Source organism: Neopsephotus bourkii, unplaced genomic scaffold, assembly GCF_033783945.1.
Source record: "Neopsephotus bourkii isolate Nb327-2 ecotype Australia unplaced genomic scaffold, CSIRO-AGI_Nbou_v1 NB_855, whole genome shotgun sequence".
Lineage (NCBI taxonomy): Eukaryota > Metazoa > Chordata > Aves > Psittaciformes > Psittacidae > Neopsephotus > Neopsephotus bourkii.
The window spans coordinates 2,075,734-2,096,979 of record NW_026901351.1 but is presented as its reverse complement, the minus strand read 5'-3'; positions in this window follow the sequence as shown (position 1 = coordinate 2,096,979).

The following is a 21,246-nucleotide window of genomic DNA, read 5'->3' as shown; positions in this document are numbered from 1 at the left end:
AGAGGGTGCGAGGGGGAGGGAGAAAAGATTAGGTTTCCAAGAGAAATAAGAGATGGAGCCAAATAGTACTTTTTAGGGAGAGGTAGGAGAGGCTCCAAAAGGTGAAGAAGAAATAAAAAAAAAAAAAATAGAATAAGGCAATAACAAAATTATAATGGCGCAGTTAAGCCTGCCATTAGCTTTGTAATCAAGCCTGAATGTTTGGTACTGGGCTTCCTTGGGCTCCTGAGTCCCCTAGTGAGTACACAAGTCCTACATCAAGTGTTCTTACTGGTTCCTTAATAAGAGGTTTCAAGCACACAAAAACTGCAAATACAGATCTCTGTAAAGCTTTATGCTTTCATTTTAAACTATAGAAGGAGAATGCAAATATAGGCAACTAACGTTAAGGCGAATAAACATCTTCAAAAGCTTACTGAAACAATTCAGAAAGTTTCTGTGCAGAGTTATCAAGCAACTATGGCTCTATGATACCATCGTTTGTAAAAATTTGTAACTTTTCAGGTGAAGAAAGCTTCAGAGCAAAACTTCTCAGGGAAATAGTTACTGAAGAAAGTGTAAGCAGTTATTACCTCTCAATATTAATAACTGAATTCTTGTTTGCATTCTATCTCTTCAAAATGTGCGTTTGACCTACATGTGGTACAAAAGCATAACTTAAATCAATGCCAGCAAGTTTGCCCAAAGCTTATAACATCAAGTGAAAAAATAGATGTTTTAAATATATGAAAACAGTAAACGGTTTAACTCATAAAACCATCTGGAGCCAACGCAGTTTGGAACATCATTTATATTTTCATGTATGGGCTAGTATTTGCATTCACTTTGTGTTTTTCTTTTTTGGTGGTGGTTTTTATTTTTTGAGCTTACGATTTATGGGGAAAGAGAGCATATAAAATTGACCTGAATGAAGCAGTGTACAATTCCTGCTCTTCGGGACTTTTGTAGCCTTGCTCATTTTTTTACGCTGGAGGCTGAAAGGAGCATCTTCCTGAATATTTATCAGAATGTAAGTAGGATTCTTGAGCAGTTATTTCTAGTGTGTGATTTGCATATCTGCAACATGCATATTACAGTAAAATCAGACAAAGAGAAATACTTGGGGACCACGTTTTGAGTGGTATGAATTGTCATAACTTTGTTGAAGTCAGCAAAAAGATGGCAGTTTATGCCATTTAAGAGTATTCTCCTTACTGTCAAAGAGAAAGCTTACAAATATGAATTCAGTTTATTTTAGCCAAAAATTTTATTGTACTCAAGAGCCTACCAAAGCAAGAGGACGAGGTTTTATTCTACAGTAATTATGATCAGTTTGTATTTTTCCATGGCAATTTGGTGAAGGCAGGCATCATTATTTAACCTTAGAGTCAATCCAGATTCACAACAGATGTATGTTTATTTTCAGTCTTTTCTTTTTTTCCCCCTTAATTTCTGCCTTTTAACTCCCACAGAAGGAATATAATTTGTTTCTCTTGATACCTGTGCTGCAATGGAAACCTACTGATACAAGCAATAATAAAGCCTGGGGATTATGCACCATTTCAAAGATGCTTGAGCGCCTTAACTGAAAATCCTTGAACAGAAAATGAATAATCTGTTGACTTGGCAAAAATACTGAATCCCTGACTATTTAAGAGTGATGGCAATCACATTTACCATTCCTAAACCTAAGGTATACCCGTATCTTCACTATACTTTGCCATCAAACCCACTTTTTTTGTGAGAAATGTCACTCCCACCACACGTACCACATAACTTTAACATTGTATTTTTGTGGTTTACTTCCATTTCACTCTTTTTAACGTTTACATGTGCCATGGTTTAACGCTTATCAGGCACAATTTTTGCTTTAAAGATTACAACACATCTATAAAAACTTAAAGCCTGGATCCATATTTTCAGCTACTTCTCCGTATACATATGGATTCTGTTCTAATTTTCATGATCTCCAAGTATTACAAATTTTAAAGCTATGCCAGCAATTTGGTACGTTACAGAAAAGTTGTGCTGAGCTATGAGGCCCTCACTGAAAGTGATTTACAAGTTTGCATTACATCATTAAAAGTTACTTGAATTGCCAGCCCACTCTAACCAATAAACTATCTTATGCTTCCTATTTAATTTAAATAAACCGATGAAATATTAAAATGGGTAATGCACTTAGGCTTCACACCTGAACTAAGATGATTTTTCAGGAATGCTTTTAAGAGTTTAAACTATGGGAAACTGGCATTCCACATTAGATACCCAAAAGCTGCAGACAACCCAAAGTTGTCTTCAAAACTTTGGTGTGCATTTATTTTAAATTGATAATTTGTTTGCAGACTGAACTGTCTTACACAATGCTATTTGTTTCCCAATCTGCATGTTATATTTCAATTTAACAATTGTTTTATTCTTTCTAGTATTATCTCTGCTTAAGAATGCTGAGCTAAAAAATAGTTATGATGAGCCTTGTATGGTACTTTATTAATACTTATCTTTCATTTGTATTTAAAAATGTATTCAAAGTGCATGTGCAGGCAAGTCAATGATGCCTGAAAAATATGTTTTCCATTTTGTTTTCTCCAGATCTTGACAGACACTACAGCCAGTCCATTTTCCTATTAAAATTACTAATCACAGAGAAAAAAAAAAAAAAAAGAGGCTTCTATTTTTACATATTAAGATTTTTATTATTTAATACAATTTGCATTGTGGACTTTGGTCTGTATTTGAACGACATTTTAGCAGAGGCCCCATTGAAAATACAGATACAGATGTGCACAGAAGAAAGACAAAGTGTATTTTCAGAATCAAGTATTTTTAACAATTTTTACCAATGCTTTCTTCTCACCATGCTGCACAGTTAATATTTTATTGATTATACGTCAGATTTTAGTCACCAAGAATAACAAATACAGATGATTAAAATCTTTGTGCATCAAATGTTTCATGCTATGACTTACACCCGTTTACTGGGTAAATATGCAGTATGCTTACATACAAAGAGCAAAACAGAATTAAAACCCCCTACCATTACCTAAAATATTTATTGTCCCCTAGCTGACATTTCTAGGCCCTTGCAGGACCAGCAGCAGGGGGCAGGTTTCATAATTCTGCCTCCATCAGGGGACATTGGGAGAGTGATAAGTCACTAATGTGCATCATCTCTTACACATTAATGAATAAAATACTACTCACAGTGTCTGTTCCTAGTCATGTCTAATTTTCTCTGCTCTAGAGGGAGAAGACACATATGCATATATCTATGCACCAGGAATAACTAACGACAAAATACTTAGGTTTTAATAGCTGCTGGGATTATGTCATTTACTTTGCAGGTGTGTTTGCTTATGATTTATAGTGTGATGAGCTCTAGACTTGGAGCAGAAACCTGTAACTAGCTAGTGCTTGGAACAGAAAGATATTCACTGCCCTGAAGAGCTCAGGCTCTATTCATTTTGCCAGTTTCGCATGGGAGTACTCCTGTATTTTCACAGAGTCCTGTTTGCATTCATGGTGATTTGCTTGACTAGAAGCATTTGCAGGATTGGAACCTTAATTAATAATAGCTGTAGGAAGCAAAGAGCTAAAAATTACATGTACTTTTTTATGCATGACTTCATCATGTCCATCAAAGCCTAATTTCAGATAATGCTAACCGATACTGGATGGGAAAAATTAAATAAAAAGTAACAATTGCTTGTTGTGATCATTTTAGATTAAACTGGGGGTTTTAGATGTAGGCATTTTTGCTTGCGAAAGAATAAGAAAAGGAAAAAAAAAAAAAGGCAAGTTAGACTTCCCTAAAACATGCATGCCAAGCAACATCACCAAAAGACAAAATCCTACCTGTCTCAAAGATGCTGATGAACAAAAGTAGGTTAAGTTTGCTGGCATCAATTACACAACTGATGTTGAAAAAACCAGACTAGCTCTAACTATCTTGAAGAAGGGTCCAAGTGGAATACGGTAAGGAGACAGACACCTTCCAAACATACATTTGCATAAACTTTTTTTGCTTTACTTCCCCAAAACAGCATGTAACTTTATTGATGAGCTGTGAATATATTACACTACTTCTTAAAATTAACTTTTCCGAGACTTTTGTATTAATTAGGCATCAGACTTGCATGTTCTTTGATACAATGCACAGATAGGTCTCTTAGTGGGTTCAATAAACTATTCCAGTAAGGGGTTGTCTGAGGCACTGTCACATCATTGAAGTATACATACCAGAGTCTGGAGCACCAAATAACTTAGGACCCACCTTCCCTTCTTCTTTGGTGCCTATCTCATATATTTAGATGCCCACAATACAAGTTTGGAGCCCATTTAATCCTATCCCTTCTTTTTCAACTGGAAAGTGCCTAGCACCGTGGGCTCGGTGGAGCTCAGCTGTGCAGCAAAGAAGAGGTGTATTGTTTGGCTTACTTTTGAGCGAGCTGAGACACAAATGCAAAATACAGCACATGGGGACACTGTCTGGATTTGTGCAATTCCCTCATAGACATTTTGTCCATGAACTCTACACGTTTGTGCATTTCAGCTGTAGAACATATCACTTAGGGATTTAGATTTTATTTAATAATCCAAGTATATTTCAATACAAGATGGTAAACTAAAAATATTTTCCATTTAACTGTTTCAAAACACCATGTGCAAGAGAACACAACAAAATGAAATTAACTCATAACATATGCAACTCTTATTTGTGCTAGAGCATTATATGCCCCTAAATCCAGACTGCAGCATCTGGAGGCATAGCATGTCTCTAATGGAAGAGAAAGGCACGAGACATGTCAGCTTCTTGGCTATGCTACACTGAAAGCCATGCATTTTCCTTCGTGATACCCAGTGCAACTCTGATTATAACTAATAAAACAGACAGTGTCCAGGTAAACTGCCTTGGAAGGATTTTGGTTTTTTTTATCTCATTAGCTGTAGGCAGGATTAATCTGAGATAGATACTTACAATATATAAAAAATACCTTATCTAAAGCTATTTGACTTTAAACAATCAAGTCTGAATGAAAACTAATATCCCAAGGTATGAATCATGCATTCATAGTGCATCCAAATATGCAAATTCCCATTTGTAGAAACAAGTTTTGCTGTCACCAAGGTATTCATAGTGCTTTTTTCTTATAATTGCTTTTTACCTTCGGTAGTATTACAAATAATGTATTCTTCATATACTGTTACTACTGTGATCAGACTGCTAGAAACTTGGAAAACATTTTAGAAGAACAATTCATCCTTTAAATGTTTTATAACATAAACTGTCTTCAGACTTGACCTTGAGAACTGCTGAGTCTTTTCTTTTCCCCATGCCTCTCGTAGGATTAACTTCATTGTTAGACTGTAATAGCAATTTTAAAAGTGCAGCTAAATAGAAATACTCTTACTTGTGGTTTCAAAAAAAAAAAACCAACAAACAAACAAACAAAAAACCCCACTGAAAATGCAAATATGTATGAAAGAGACCTGGTGGATAAAATAATTTACTAATGCATTTTCAGATTTTGATTGCACCAAGTGTTAAGTGATTTGCTATAGAGGCTGAGATGTCTAATTTTAATTTTTTTCATTCACTTTTATCAGTTAACCTCCTCTGTTATGTTCACCACAAGCAAAGAAGTTATGCCTCTCTATTGTAGTTATTCCTATTTGCAGAAAATACAAGTAAAAACCAAGAAACCCCGTTGCTGCAAAGATACTAAACTTCAAAAACCCTACTATAAACAACGTGCTGCATGTATAAATAGACATATGTATACACTAAAAGAGGGTGTTCAACCATGCAAAATACGAGCATACCTCCAGGCTCAAAACCCTTAATGCACGATTAAAATAAATTAAGTTAGTCCCTGCTTTCTTTTAATAACAGGGAGAGTTCTTGGGTGCATTGTACAAAAATGAAAGCCTCACATTAAAGCAAATGAAGGAGCAGAAAAAGCTCTTTGCACAGATTACCAAAGTTCTGACTTCGCTTCCTAGCAGAATAAAATGTTTGGGAATGTATCTAATCTACCACACCCTATAAAACTGTACAGTAGTCCCTGGTACAACAGTGAGCTGTGTGGAAGGAAACGTCACATCCCTGAGCAAAATTCTGAGATTTCAGACTGCGATCCAAAACTGCCTGTTTAATTTCTAGATTGTGAAGTTGTGTGCCCATTTTGGAAAGTAGGTGGGCAGTGCTTCTGTATACATGTACAGTAATTTCATTATGTATGGTCCCCTGCAGCTGTGGTAATGAGGCTTTTTTTAAAATGTACCTTAAGTTGATGATGAGCATATTTTGCTCTAAAAATAAGTCATTAATTCAATTTCTAATATGGCGGGCATGGCGTGTATCCAGGGGTGCATGTAATAAGCCTACCCTGTACAATTTGTAGTCAATCAGACTTTGCCAAATGAAGTCCCATAAATATGAACATACATTTCTTGTTTGTTTTGTTTTCTTTTTTTTTTTTTTTTTTTTAGTTTCCTTTATTGGAATCATAATAGTATGACCCAAATATAAGGAAATAACCATATCATATTAAACACAGGAATACGCTTTCACAGTCGTTTATTGTGCATAGCTAGTAAACATTTCCTGGCAAACAATTTAGAGAGTCCATAAATTCCACCCTAACGCTACTTCCGTAGCTAGATGCAATGCACCATACACGAGGGTATTAGCTCAGTCTCTCTCATCCGGAATGGGTGGATTGGAATTGAAAAATCCCCACCCCCCCCCATTATAGCACCATATGTCTCGAAAGTCTATCCTCTCTCAGGGCAAACGGCTTCTCTCAGATCCGTCTGACGGATCACAACTAAAATGCTGCTGTACCTCGCTATTTAATCTAACAGCATTTCTGAAGTACCTATCAGGAGAGCACAACGATCCAAGCATCCCTTTGGTATTAGTGGCAGTTCCCCACACATACTAGTGGTATGGAATAGCAGAGGAAAAATCTACCACACCATGCCAATTTGCATGGAAAATTTGATCTTCAAGATAGGGGTAGGGAAAAGAATAAAGCCTCTTTAGCTCCAGAAAACTGAGCAGTACTCATGATTCCCCGGTTCCTTACGCAACCAGTTAACTGGTGTTAGTAGACCAGCTTTGCAGCAGCTTCAGAGGTATTCAGTCTATAAGAATGTCAAACAATTTTCTCTAGTTATCTCACTGAGGTGTTTATAGATTGAGGGATTATTAGGGGAACAGTTTAAGCATAAATACTTTCGGTGGATCCAATGTCTGCTTCATCTTTTTCAGTTCTCTTTCTGTGTGTGCATCAGATTATGATATGGAAAAAAAAATCCTTTAAAAGACAGTCAAACCATTTAGCATTTGAAAGTGTTTGTGAGATGATCATATCGCAAAGTTCATCTTGCTGGTAGGAGAGACTAAGCTGATCTATTTCCACCAGTTTGTGTCCTTATTACAAGTATAAATTAATATAATTCCTGTTACAGGTATTATTTCCAGATTATTTTGGATTGAAAATAAAGTTAGCAAAAATCTGGACTCATTCCAAGTTTCCAAATACCATCTTAAAAGCTCAGAGGGGTTCAGTCACCATGTCAGTGTTCTGCTTTACGATCTTTAGTTTTACAGGATATAATATTAAAACCTCTCCCCTGTAGCCCTTGAACCAGAATCTGAGGAAGGGTCGTATGATAGCAAAGGGCAGAAATATTTTATTTCACTGCTCGTCAAAGTCTCTTTGTTCTTTAACTCCTTGCTTTAAAAATCCTCTTTTATTTATTTATATCAAATGGAACCACTGTTAAGCAACTAGTCTCAGAAGATATAGATTGCCAGCTTCTTTATATATATATTGGATAGTGTATATATATTATCACTATCTTTCATCAAATGCGCTCTCCTTTGGAAAATCATTATGTGAACAACCAAAGGCTTTGGAGTAAAAAGTACACTGGATTATTATGCTTATTGAAACAACTTCAAATGAACAGAACCTCAGGGATCTAGAATTTTAGATTTTTTTCCTGTGCTCTTTGCCCACTGCTTGGCAGCAAAACTTGCACAAGTATCCCTCATTTTCTGGCTACTCATCTTTACAACCTCCCTGTACTTCCTCCTAGTACCTCTAAGTCACTGAGTTCAGCCACGAGTCCTTCAGCGGTACTCACAAAGAAGTAGTTTGTGGTCTGCAATTTGCTCAACTTATTGTCTGATGATAAAGCCCTTAATTCCTTTCCTGGACCAGGACCTCCACCAGCTTCCTTTCATTGTGCACATGGGCAAACAGAGCAAGAAGAAAAGTAACGCTCCGCTTGTTCAGCACAGCTCCAGCAATCATTTTCTCTTTTATGTTTCCAGTGAATCCGATCGCTGGCAAAAGCTACCAGAAAAAGACAAGGCTGATCAGAAAGAGCATGAGCAGAGAAAGTCCAGTTTCCCAGATGCATAGCCTCAAGGATTATTCTATAGCAGTGGTAGGGTGTTTTAGTCTATCTTGGTTTTAGGCTTGGCCGAGTCGACTTTTTAGACTTGGCCTCTCCCAAATCAAACAAGTGTTTCTGCTCATGTGAATGTCCCCCAATAACCATTTTACTGTGAATAGTTGTTTGATTGGCACAATATGCTATTTGTACATATTTAGCTTTATGCTCATGCATGGTTATTTGGATTATTTTCCTGACTCTCCTCATGGTATAGAATACCAATAACAAATTCATGTGTTTTATGTACATTAAATAGTAGGAAATACATCTGTGTAGAAAATGTATCTAGTTCCTGTGCTTACAGAGTCTCTCTGGATTTATTGTATTGAAGCCAAATTTATTGTTAATCCATTTAATACTGATTGTATTCTCCAAATATGTTTGGTGTTTCCTTTCTGAACTGTCGTATACATAAGTCAGTATTATATGTTAAAAAAATACTGGCAAAAAATCACTGAAAACTGGTAATACATTGCATTCTTGCTGATAAAATACTTATAACCTCACCGATTAATTTTAGATAGTGACCAGTTGAATTATTAGTAATATTTTAATAGGCTTTCTACAGAGATCTTAGCCCTTTTGCCACAAGTGCTGTGCACTGAATGGGAGAGCTTTTCATCTAAATACACAAGATAAAAGATAAAAGAAATGAAAGTGGATCATTATAAGATATAATATACCTAACATTAGAAGCGTATACCATAGACATTCAGTTTAGGAATGAACGATTTGTTTGAGACACAAATAGAAATGCATTATTCCTTTTTAAAAATGTTTCTAGGGAATTTTGTAACAAGAATTAGGAGATATATTCCCTGAAAGTATTCTTATTTAATATTATTTTTAATAGTTTTCACCCTCTTAAAGAATGAAATTAAATCAGGGTGAGGTAATTGGGAGTTATGGTCCAGTCAGTGAACTTTACCAGGAAGCTAGTGGCACGTTAAATCATTATAATATGGAACAGTGTTTTCTGAAGAAAACTGCTGGAAGTCTAACAGTTTGAGTGCTACTGACTTCAAAGAGACTGGAATTTCAGACCCAATTTCCAGAATTTTATAATTTGCTGTAATTGTAGCTGCATTTTTGGTATGTTATGTATTTCTCCTGAACGCATTGAAGGGAGCAATCTGCATATGATATTGTAAATAAACACAGGCTACGAGAGAACACTGTGACTCCAGGTTCACACTTTACTCCTACTAAAAAACCCCAAACGGCTTCTGTACTTTAAATCTGTCAAACCTCCCAGTAACTGTGCCAATATTTTTAAAACCACATTCTATTATGAAGAGATAATTCAAATAGTAGTTGTATCAGACTGACATTTTGTATCTCACTTTTTATGCCTCATCTGAAAGATTCTCGTTGCTGTCACATTTAAACAATAAATTTAAAAATCCATATTTCTTCTGTACAGGTCATGAAATAGCTTAACATGGAAAAAATGCTTATGGAATAATATTAACATGAGCTGGAAACCTCAGAGTGTTCATATTAAAGCATCAACTACATTAAACAAATTAAAATGATAATATCCCTAAATGCATCCAGCACACAGAAATTCTGTACTACACTTCGATACGACAGAAAAATCAGAGAATTAAAAATTCACTGGTTGTGAGCACATAGCTACAACTTGATTATACTTGCTATGAGCAAATGAATTAAAATCCAGTATTTCTCTTCACTGATATAAGACAGTCAGCTATTAATGTTGACAGTGAGTGTGAACCACTTATTTGGAGGAAGCATTAAAGGGAAAAATTGATTGACAACTTCAGTCTGCTAAATGCACTGCAAAGGGTACCTCAAAAAAGTTACACTCAAGGAAAAACCTCCTACACTTTTGTTGAAAATAATAAATTACTTTGAATGCGAAGGCAGGTACTAAAAAGCTAAAACAAAAGGAAGGATCAGGGGAAAATGTAGCAATTAATGTAACTTAGAAGCTGGGAATTAGAGAGCATTTAAAGAAAACCAAAGGTTATAAAGAGAAAACAGAGATAAGGACAGTATGAAGACGTTTTAAAATTATATTATGAGCGGAAAATCCTAACAATTGCCTTGCTCCATTATTAAATGGAAATTACTAGGGCTTTTCGTAATAAAGTTTTTGAAAAAAGGCACTCTCAAATACTTTTCTTCTCTATTTTGAGAAAAAGTCAAGTGATGTATTCATATCAGATGATTATGATGAAGCTCTATTTCAGTAGTAGCACAGGAGAACGTTAAATAGCAGCTAATAAAACTAGACATTTTTAAAATCAGTAGACCTGAATAATTTGCATGGAGGAATTTTAATACATTTGGCAGAGAACCTGTCTGCACGGCTAGTGAGGATTTTTAGTATGTTTTGGAGAACTAGGGAGGTTCAAGAGAACTATGCAAAAATTCTTGTGAATAGTTAAAAAGAATAAACTTGAGGACCCAAATGTCTACGAGCATTTCAACCTCACACTGATCTCAAGCAAAATAAGGAATTGCTTCTGGCAATATTAGTTCATTTTAATCAAAGTAGCAAGAACAGAAGTTCATGGAAAATTACCTTGCCAAAGCTAACTAGATATCATTTAATAGCAGTATATATTTGGTAGGATGAAGGTAATTTTGGTAGTATTAAATATGCAGAGGAATATTGAAAAGTCTTTCAGTTGTTAATCATAATATTTTTATGAAGAAAAAAATTATTCAAATCAATATTGTACCTATTAAACAGAGTAAAATCTCAGTCTCAAGATTGTAGAAAGTGGGGAAAAATAATCAGTGGTGTTTATTTTAACGGTGACCCACAAGTGCATGACTCTGTGATACTGTTTTTCTATCTGTCACTCTTTCATCAATGATAAGAAAACATATTTTGAAAGTTTGCATTTGAAATTATTGGAAAAATCAGTAAATAGAGTGAGCCAAGCCACTATAGAACCCAGATTGCTCAGGACACTGGCCACAGTTAAGCTGCAAATTTCAGTCTGAAGACATCAATAACAAAGACTCTGTATCACTGTTATAAGGCAGGGATCCTGCTCACAGGCTGAAGTCAATCTGAGAAAGCTTGTAGAGCAGATAACAAGCTGGGAAGAACTGTGAGTACCAGACGGTAGACACGGACCTGATACAACCCATGGGCACATCACCGGAGAAACGTACAGTATTGTTGTGTTACCTCTGTCCTTGTCATGGATGCAACCAGTGCTGGAAATACTGTGTCCATAGTTCAAGAGAGATTGTTGAAAAATTGGAAAAGGTTCAGAGGAAAGCAATAAGAATGATGAAACGATTGAAAAACATTCCTTGTAATGAAAGACTTAAGGAGCTCAATCTATTTAGTTTATCAGAGAGACATTTAAAAGGCTACTTGATCACAGCTTATAAATAACAATGTGAGAAACAGAAATTTGATAACACTGGAGTTTGCAGTCTGGTGACAAAAGTATAACAGAAGCCAGTGGTAAGAAGGTGTAGTTGCAGAAACACACTGGAAGGTTTAAATCAAGATCGAATGCTTTTCTCCATTAAAATCACATACACACACACACACACACACAAAAAAAAGTAATTCAGAAAAGTTCTGGTGCCTGTTACACATGAGGAGAAGACTGAGTAGATGACCATAATAGCCTTTTAGTTTTATAGGCCATGAATCTACGGCTTCAATTGCAGGCTTCTTTGCTCCGTATTTTCTTATGCCATCATTGGGCAGATCCAACCAGTGCAAAGTTAATCAGATCCAGGTGGAGCCTGTTTTTTGCAGCACAAGGGAGCTTCCCACTGAAGCTACATTGGATAAGACCCGTATTTGGCCAGACCAAAGGCATTAATACAGTACAAAGTGCATGTCTGTCCTATTTACGCCCAATCTTTCTAATTATTAGAAAATCTTTGAGTGAGCATAAAACACTGTCTTAAGGGCTGAAATGTGATAAATTTTAATACAAAGTGATTTTAAGCCCCCCCACACACCTTATCAGCTCCAGAGAAAAAAAAAGGAAACAGAAAATTGCACACAAACACACTGGTCACTGTTTAAGTGAGGCGGAGTATAGGAGAGTGAGCTAACTCATTTTGCCTGAGTTTTCTACTCTTCAGAGTAGCAGAGGTCTGAAAACTTTCCTTACACAGCATAAGTTTCTTAATTAATGTTTTCTTTAGAAGACTGCAGGAGGAGGTGGAGCAACAAAGGAAAGAGAAATGCTAACGGAAAAAACACATATAAACAACATACCATATGTAGGACACTCACCATATGCCAGCCTCACTTTTTTTATTTCTCTCTCTAATGTGGTCCAGTAATTCCAGTCGTTTAGAAGGCTATTCACACTGTCTACTTCAGTATCTCATTTAGGTGCTTTGAATTGCAGCTGCTCCACTTGCCTACAGGCCCCTGGCACCTCTGTCTCTCTGCCAGCTATGCAGGGAAGTGCAAACACCTAGGTTTAGTTCTTAAAACTGTGCCTAAGTTAGATATCTACATTAGCCTAAAGCTGTTGTATAAATACCACTCTTTCCTATAAATTGGGGAAAAAAATATTGCTATGGAAAAAATTACTTGTTTAAATTACAGGGATATAAAAGTGCAGAAAAGTTTACAAATTCAAGTCCAGCTCCTTAGCTGGTACAGTTCATATACTAGCATTCAAATAAACAGACCGATTCCCATTTGCCCTGGCAAAAGAGCAACCTTCAAGTTGGTTTTACAAAAGAAGTTGGCCACCTGATCCTACTGGGTAAAGAACATACTTTTTCATCAAACACAGAAAAGAACATTTTACAGTTTAAGTCCATTAAGAAAAAAAACTCAGGGGAAAAAAACTAAAAAGAAAAAGTTATGTAGGAAATGGCAGCTACTGCAGTCTGCAGAATGCACTTCTCTTATGAAAACAGAGAAAAAGTGGTGAGAGATCAGCATCAGGCTCAATAAGGAATGAAATTAATGCTTTTTTTGAGGAAGTTTCTTACTTCCTTTCCTAAGTAAATAGACATTTTATTTAAAAAACATTCAAAATGCTTTGCTGCCTCATAGTAGCTAATAGCTTTACTGTATGCTTCGTTTTTACCGTGCGGTACTGCAGCATGCCGTAATAAGCAAAGCTTGCAGATCTCAGCTCGGTAGAAAGCTAGACATTTCATAACAGCAGAAAGGCAAATTTGTATAAATATTGTTGAAAGACAGTGAAGAGAGAAGAGGAAATTCTGCATCTTTAATGCAAGGTATTTAATGCTTATATATATCAAAATGCTCTGTATACTCCTGAAACCCTTCTGTTAAAATGCCTTTAACTCTAGGGATGCATTGTATGAGGCAGTTATGCACCATTTAAATGTGAAAAATGCACACTTTACTTGGAAAAAGATGTGTGATGTGAAGTGTTTTTAAGAAAAATTGAATGAATTTGTGATTCATTAAATGCTTTTTCCTCAGCAAGCAAGTAATGGCTTTTCCACTAAGCACCCAAAGGGTGAAAAGTCAGAGTTAGAAAGAGTAAAGCATCCTTAGAAAGAGGATCATTTACAGTGGTTTTTGTTTTATTCCTTATCTGCTTTTTTTGTTCCAAGAGGAACAGAACTAAGAGAGAGGGAAAAAAAGTAACTGCATGTAGGAAATTAAAAGGATCGAATGCTGGGGACAAAAGCATATGTGACAATTGTCTGTTCTTTGATTTAAGAGGAAACAGAGAAAAATTGTGGCACCTAAGTTTTATTGAATATGGCTTCAAGCACACATCCCTGTTGAGACCACAGGATAGTTCTTTCATGGGACCAAAAAAAAAAACAAACAAGCTGTTTTCAGATACCCAATATATCTTTAAGCCAAAGTGTAAATCTTCAGGTTTTCTTAATTTTTTTTTTTGTTGTTGTTGTTGTTGTTTTCCCTTAAAAAACAATACACACCTTGACTCCTGCAAAAAAGATCTCTGGCAAAATCACAAGACGCCTGCTTAAATAATACCCAAAAGGTAACTTCATGCATTCCACTGGCCAGAAATAATTCACAGCACGATGAATCCACAAGAAAGTCAATAGCATATTATAATGCTCTTAGGGGAGTTGTAGCTGCTAGAGCAATGTGAAGCAATGCCTTAGCATGAGCTATCACTTTATATATGTGCTGTGTACATGAGCAAGAATTATATTGCAACATTTGACACGCTATGGCTTTTGATCTACTGTGACTTATGACCTCTGCCCTATTGTGACCTTTATGCCTAAACCTGTAGAGAATAGTTCAAACAATAGAACATGCATGATAGATGACACTTAGATAGGATAAAAGTGTATAAGGAATATAAATGCTTATGCTTAGGGCAACAGCTAACCAAAACCTGCCAAAGATTAGGAAGCTACTTCCCCTGCGATACGACTGTATGAATTTTCTTGCACCTTCCTCTGGGGAACCTGAAGCCAAGCATACTAGCCTAGATGGACCACTGGTCTGATTAGCTATGGCAGTTATAATATTTCTGTGAGCATACACTAGTGTGGAAAACTACTGCTTATATGGTTAATAGAAAGCTGTGCATAAGACAGGAAGGAATCTTTGACCAGTTATAAAATCCTTGTGAGCTTTCAGGTGAAAAGCCAGTTGAACTTTGTGTAGATTCTATTTCCACCCAGATCAACTGTGATTTCCAGCTGATTGCAGTAGGAGCAGACGGAAAACTGCAGAGAAGCCCCAGGTATTCTCTTGTTTGTCGGAGCACTCAGACCCCACAAGCAATTGCGTTGTATTTTTAATTAAAAAAAAAAAACAACAACAAACTCCTGTAGATCTGGGGTCTCATGAGATTTTTCAGATAGCCAGGGTTAGCACTTACTCCCCTCCACAGAAGGGAGAGTTTGAAGACAGTCTTTTACAGCTCATCTTTATCAGCCTCTGCTGCTGCCTTATTTTTTAACAGATTGTATTTGGTAAGCTTGTTTCAGCAGCTTTCAGCTGCAATCTTGGACTCCAAAGACTGGCTTCCTGATCATTAGCTACCTGGCTCCACAGGACAGTCCAGGAACCAGGCATTCAAATGCAATTATATTACTCTCCAGAAGAAAGCTGGAGAGAAATAGTGTTGGCATGCATCAGAAAAGCAGGAAGACAAAGAATCAGCTGACAGTCTATACAGCATGAGACTGGAGTCTTTGGCTAAAATGTGGAATTATATTGCATCTTGGAAAAAAGTATGGACAAAGAAAAAAGCAGCCATGGAATGAAGGTATCCATAAGGCCTTAGCTGGAAAAATTTTCAACATTTTTCAATAGCTGGTTACAGACACGTTAGCAAAAGATTGATCATAAATCATATTTTTGATATTATTGTCATAACCTTAAGACCTGAAACTTACTGTCTTTTCATCAAACATAGAAGCAATAGCTTCTCTGTACCAGCTGTAAATGACAATTTATTTAATTATTAAGCTGATTTAAAAGAAACAAGCAGAAAAAGACTTCAATAAGACTTTCAGTTTTGCTAAACCCAAATTTCTTTTAGTACAGCCCTCATTGATTAGTTAAAGCAAAACAAGCCACTGAAACTGTAGCCAGGCCTTGCATGCCAGGATTTATATTTGTGTGAAAAAAATCTATTCTAAAAGCAAGGCAATTTATGCTCATATGGTTAGGTTCTATCACCTTCATTAGCCCAAATCTCAGGCCTTGTGTGGACACTGCTCTTGCACTGCTCTGTGGAAAGGGCTGAAGCCTGTGAGTTCAACAGGCAAAGTCTGAAGCCACCATCTGCATTACTGCCCGCTTGACCAGCTGTAGACTGGGAGGTACAAGAAATTTACACTGACGAAAAAACAGTGAAAAATAGAATGATAATGCAAGCAAGGACTAGAGATTGGCAAACTGCACTTTCTGCTGGAAAATTTACACATGCATAAGCTATTAGTACTATCACTTTCATACAATGAAATATATGACCCCTAGGTGAAACAAGCTTCAGATGATACCTACTATCCACACATACGCTCACACATGGATATTGCTGATGGGCAATGATATGTTCGGGGTGCGATGTGAAGTTGGAAGTTGGGCATTGCAATGACAAGTTGTATGGATTGTCGTTTGTGATCATCCTCTCATGATAACTGACCTTGAGGGGGATAGATACAAAGCCTGTCAACTTTCTCTGTGTTAAAATTAGTGAAAGCAGTATTACAGAAGTTAGACAAACTAAATAAAACTGCTTTGGGATTTCATCCTCCTCCTCTCCCCCCAAAATATTTCTGTTTTCAGAAGTAGAACTAGATACTGATGTGCTGGCTAAATAATACAGCAGCTTTAGTGGTGAAAAGATTCAGAATCCTGAACTGAGATTCACCTATGTAAATTAAGCTATTTGTAGCCTAAATGACATGCAAACTTGCAGTTGAAAGAAGCAGGTACATTCAAGCACAACTCATCTGACTTATTGCAGATACCTACTTTATAAGCTTGAGCTGTTTGGAGATTGAGCTCCACTGTCTCAATCTCCAAGCAGCTTATGGTAGCAGAAGGAGACATCAGTTAAGAGGCTGGTTATCTCTATTTCATTTGAGGAGTACTGCTGTCACCAGGGTCCCCAGAAAAGACAATACTTCTCTCACTGTTTCACTATCATAAAACAAATGTATAAACATGTGGATTGTCATTACATCCTACTGATAATCTAGTTAAGGGATTGAACTCTTGTATTATCTAAATATATTAAAAAAACACATGGGTTGTAAAATAGTAGGCTGTCAGCAGTACATGCCAATCTATTTAGCATGAACTGAGACAGAGATTCATTGCAGAGAGAAAGCTGACACCAGTGGAGTTTCTATTTCCCCTATGACACTGAGCATAAACCTTGCCTCCAGACCCTTTGTCTTCACACTTCTCTGACATTGTTCCTTTCCCTGTGTTCCTTTTGTCTCTCTCCTTGTCAAACTGTTCCTCAGGCACCTGGGCTTTTTTTATAGATTTCCTACCCAGTGTTTTGGAACTGCGTGTTTTGATCTCACAGTTGTATGAATTGAGACATCATATCGACTTTAAAGAAAAAAAGCCAAAACTTAGTGCATATTCAGAGCAGAATCTGTTTCCTGGAAAGTAGTTATGCTGTGCAAAGAGAGGGTTGATTTTTTCAAGGCAAACCAGGAAAAAAAAAACTCAACAAAAACCAAACCCAACCTGAAAACAATTTATTCTAGTCAAATCAAAATACTTTCATTTTTGTTTTCTCTTACCCAGTGCAATGCAATGTACACAGCATTCCATTGAAGCAAAGTAGTTTATTTTCATGTTATTAAAAAAAAAGCTGAAGAAACAAGGGGTCTGACTCACAGAACTGAAAGAGGGCCCACACTCTTAACTTTTACACAGACTCAGGGCTGCCATTCATGTCAGGCAAGAAGTGTGTTTGATTCCCTTTTCATCACGTTAACAACATTGAGACCTGTATTAGCCCTGTTCAATGCCCCCTCTTGAAAATGCCTTCTTAGAGATGGACAGGAAGGCAGCTAATGTAATACCAAATACCTAGAAGTAAGAGATCTGTGGAAGTGCAGGTTAGTAAACTGTTTCTGCGGAAAATCAGTAAAAGCTATAATAAATTGTAAAATTAGTGGATAACTAAACTGAAATAACATAGAGAATTCCTTAAACAAATAAAAGGAGAAAGATAAAGCTTATTGTTTTAAAAATATCTTCCACTAAAACTAAACAGCCTTGTGATGAGAGGTCTTCACATCTTAATTCAGTAAAGGGAAAAGACAGAATTAAATGGTTAAGTTTTGAATTGGAAGGAGGTCCCAGATCAAAGAAGCAGTATGATAGATGCCTATGGAATCATGAAGGGTGTGAAAAGAGTAGATAAAGAATGACTTTTTCTATTCCAGATTAGGAACTAGTGGGAATCAAATTAAGGTTGTAGGTACTAGCTCAAAAATTATCAGAGAGAGTTAGTTCTTCACACAAAGGCAGCCACAGAAGTTGTGGGTGCTCGAGGTTTGCCAAGGTCACCAGCTAAACTCATGGCAATAGTCATTGACTATTAAATATGTGGAAACTGAGGTTCAGGATGAAAAATATTCCTGAGCCACAAACTGCTGGAGACTGAGTAGTTTGTGGAAATATCAAATATGTGCTTTATTTGGATTTTTCCTTCACTTCTTTAACTTCTGTCTGTTGCGGTCCATTTTCAGCAGTTACTGACTTGCAGAATATCTGAAAGGATCCAGTACCATTTCTCTCAGGGCAGTGCCTTATCTCAGTAGCTTTCCTACTCATCCAGATTGATATGGCTGTGTTCCATATAAAACAAAATGTGCTGGAAACTTAACTGAAGATGTAACATCAGGGTTAAAAAAAAAGAACAATAAGGATTTAATATGGGTTTGGTTTTGCTTTTATTTGTACAAGATGATGAATGGATGGTTCTTGTCTGAGACGACTATATGTGTCCAAAGTGTCCATAATGGTATAACACTATCTGCAGGCAATTAATGGTATACTACTATCTGCAGGCAATTATTGTCTCTTCCACAGACACAGACAGGCCAGGGCTGACATGTCTGGACCCAGAGCAGTAATTAGCTTAGGCATATGACAGGTGAACACTGATGTATTACTTGTATGGCTACTTCAAATCCAGAAGCAGTGTTAGCTCATTTTGATAATGCTGCACTCCCACTGCTACTCAAACCTAACTCAGATGTCTCAGAGACCTATTTCTGTTGTGGAGCGTACGCAAACTATAACAAAATAGTGTGCATGTACTGAGTCTAGTTCACACTAAGTATAGTTGGCACTGAAGTGCTGTAAGACTGAAGGTCTCAAAAGGCTCATCTTCTAAATATTCTGATGCTGCACGCAGCAAAGAACATCCCAGAGCTGGTGCTGCACCCCAGTGTAACAAGCCCCTCAATGGTGCAGTGCTCTGGAGAGTATCAGTTCCACAGGAGGCACCTTGGTCACAGGCTGTATTAGTGTTAACCGCATTTGGGCTGTCTTCACAGCTATCCATTCAATCTTAACCATGACAGGATTCCATTTATGTAGGTTGTGAGCAATTTTGAATACTCCAGCCCCTTCAGTCACAGATTACAGGATGCTGTTGATTTAGACTTCTCATTTTTCCTGGTCTCATTTATCTTTGAATGCTGATAATCCAAAACTTGTTACTTCAAAAGTAACTTTGCATGGGGGAGAAAAGGACAAACGGCTTTTTACATAGGTATTTCTAAGAGCAGTTGAGACAGGATTTTATTTTGTCAATTTTTTAAAAAACAGTTCTGTTTGTTTGACCAGCATAGCTGATCCAAAGCTCACATGTGGGCAAAGAGTGCCACAAGCACCACACTTTAAGCTAAGTAAATGCTCACAAAATGGAGGAAGTGGAAGTGATGAATTAAGTGAGAAGCTTTTGTTATGATTCTTTTAGGTTTTAAGGGTAAAAAACTGAGAATGGATCTCCTTGGAGAGGAAAGAGAGAGAATGGTGCATCTAAAGGATGCAATCTATCACCCTAAATATCGGTAAGTGACATTTCCTTAGGCAGCTGACGGCTAAATACGTCTGGATTTTTCAGCTTGTGCTGGTAGAAGAAAGAAGAGTTCTTATGCCCTCATTTTCAAAAAAAAAAAAGACATCTACAGTTCTGTGAGCATAGTTTAGTACACAAGCTACTGGTAGAGTTGTATTTAGCATACTCAGCTACACAGCATTTTCCTGTGTGGATATTTTGGGAGTAAAGGAATTTGTTTGTTTTTATGTGTGTTTTATGTTTTAATTTAAGATGTCTGTGATGTGTTAGCAAGCATCATGTGTATAGAGGAACTGAAGCCCTTCCTGTAAATTCCACAAACTGGTATATGCTGAAAGCAATCTCTGAATGATTTAACTTCTTCACAAAGAAAGGTGAAGGGTAGGAGAGGGGTGGGAAAACAACAGATTTTTTAAATTATATTAACACTCACTACCTGGAAAAGCATTTGTAGAGAGTTATCCAAATCTCCTGTGGGCATTTCACCGTAAGTCCAGTGCAGAAATACACCAGAAAGGAATGACTAGTTGATTGGGCTACAGGCCAATCCCAGCTACAACTGTATGGTATCATAAAACACCTTGGCCCCTTCCACAAGAAGATGTAATCAAGTCTCCATGATACTGTATTCCTGAGGAATGTGGTTTTTCCAGATAATTTTCATTTTCTGAGTCACTGTTAATTTTCTTTAGGCCTAGGTACAGTTCACATTCCTGTTACAAAGAGCAACACCTTAATGTAGTACTGAGATGGACAGAAAGCGGTAGGAAAAGAATGCTATAAGCAATTACTTCCTCCAAGAGATACCCACATTTGCTTGGGTGTTTTAAAAATATGACAGGTTAGATTCAACCAGGAGGCTCAGGGAACCAACCAACTCTCTGCTTGGTTTCCTCTCCAGCATGGAACCAGGAGATCCTTCCAAGGCCTTCTAGCAGTGTGCACCTCTTCTCCACTCTATCCTCCTCAAAACTCTGTCCAACTGGGAATTAATATAGTGTCTTGTTACTAAAGTTATTGCTTTAAGACTCACCACCATTGACTAGTCAGTGAAAATCCCCCCTGATGACTTATTCTAACCACACAAATTTGTCAGAAAAAAGACCTATATATTGCTATATAAAGTTGTTCCAGCAATTATTTTAATTAACTGATTAAGAATGGGCACAGTATTATCTTCCATATGTTATTAGAATGCACAGTAGTAGCCCAGTGCTTACAAAGATTTACATTTGTGTTGGAATAATATTCATGAATTGGGAATTAAAAATCTCACTCAAACATGCCTTCA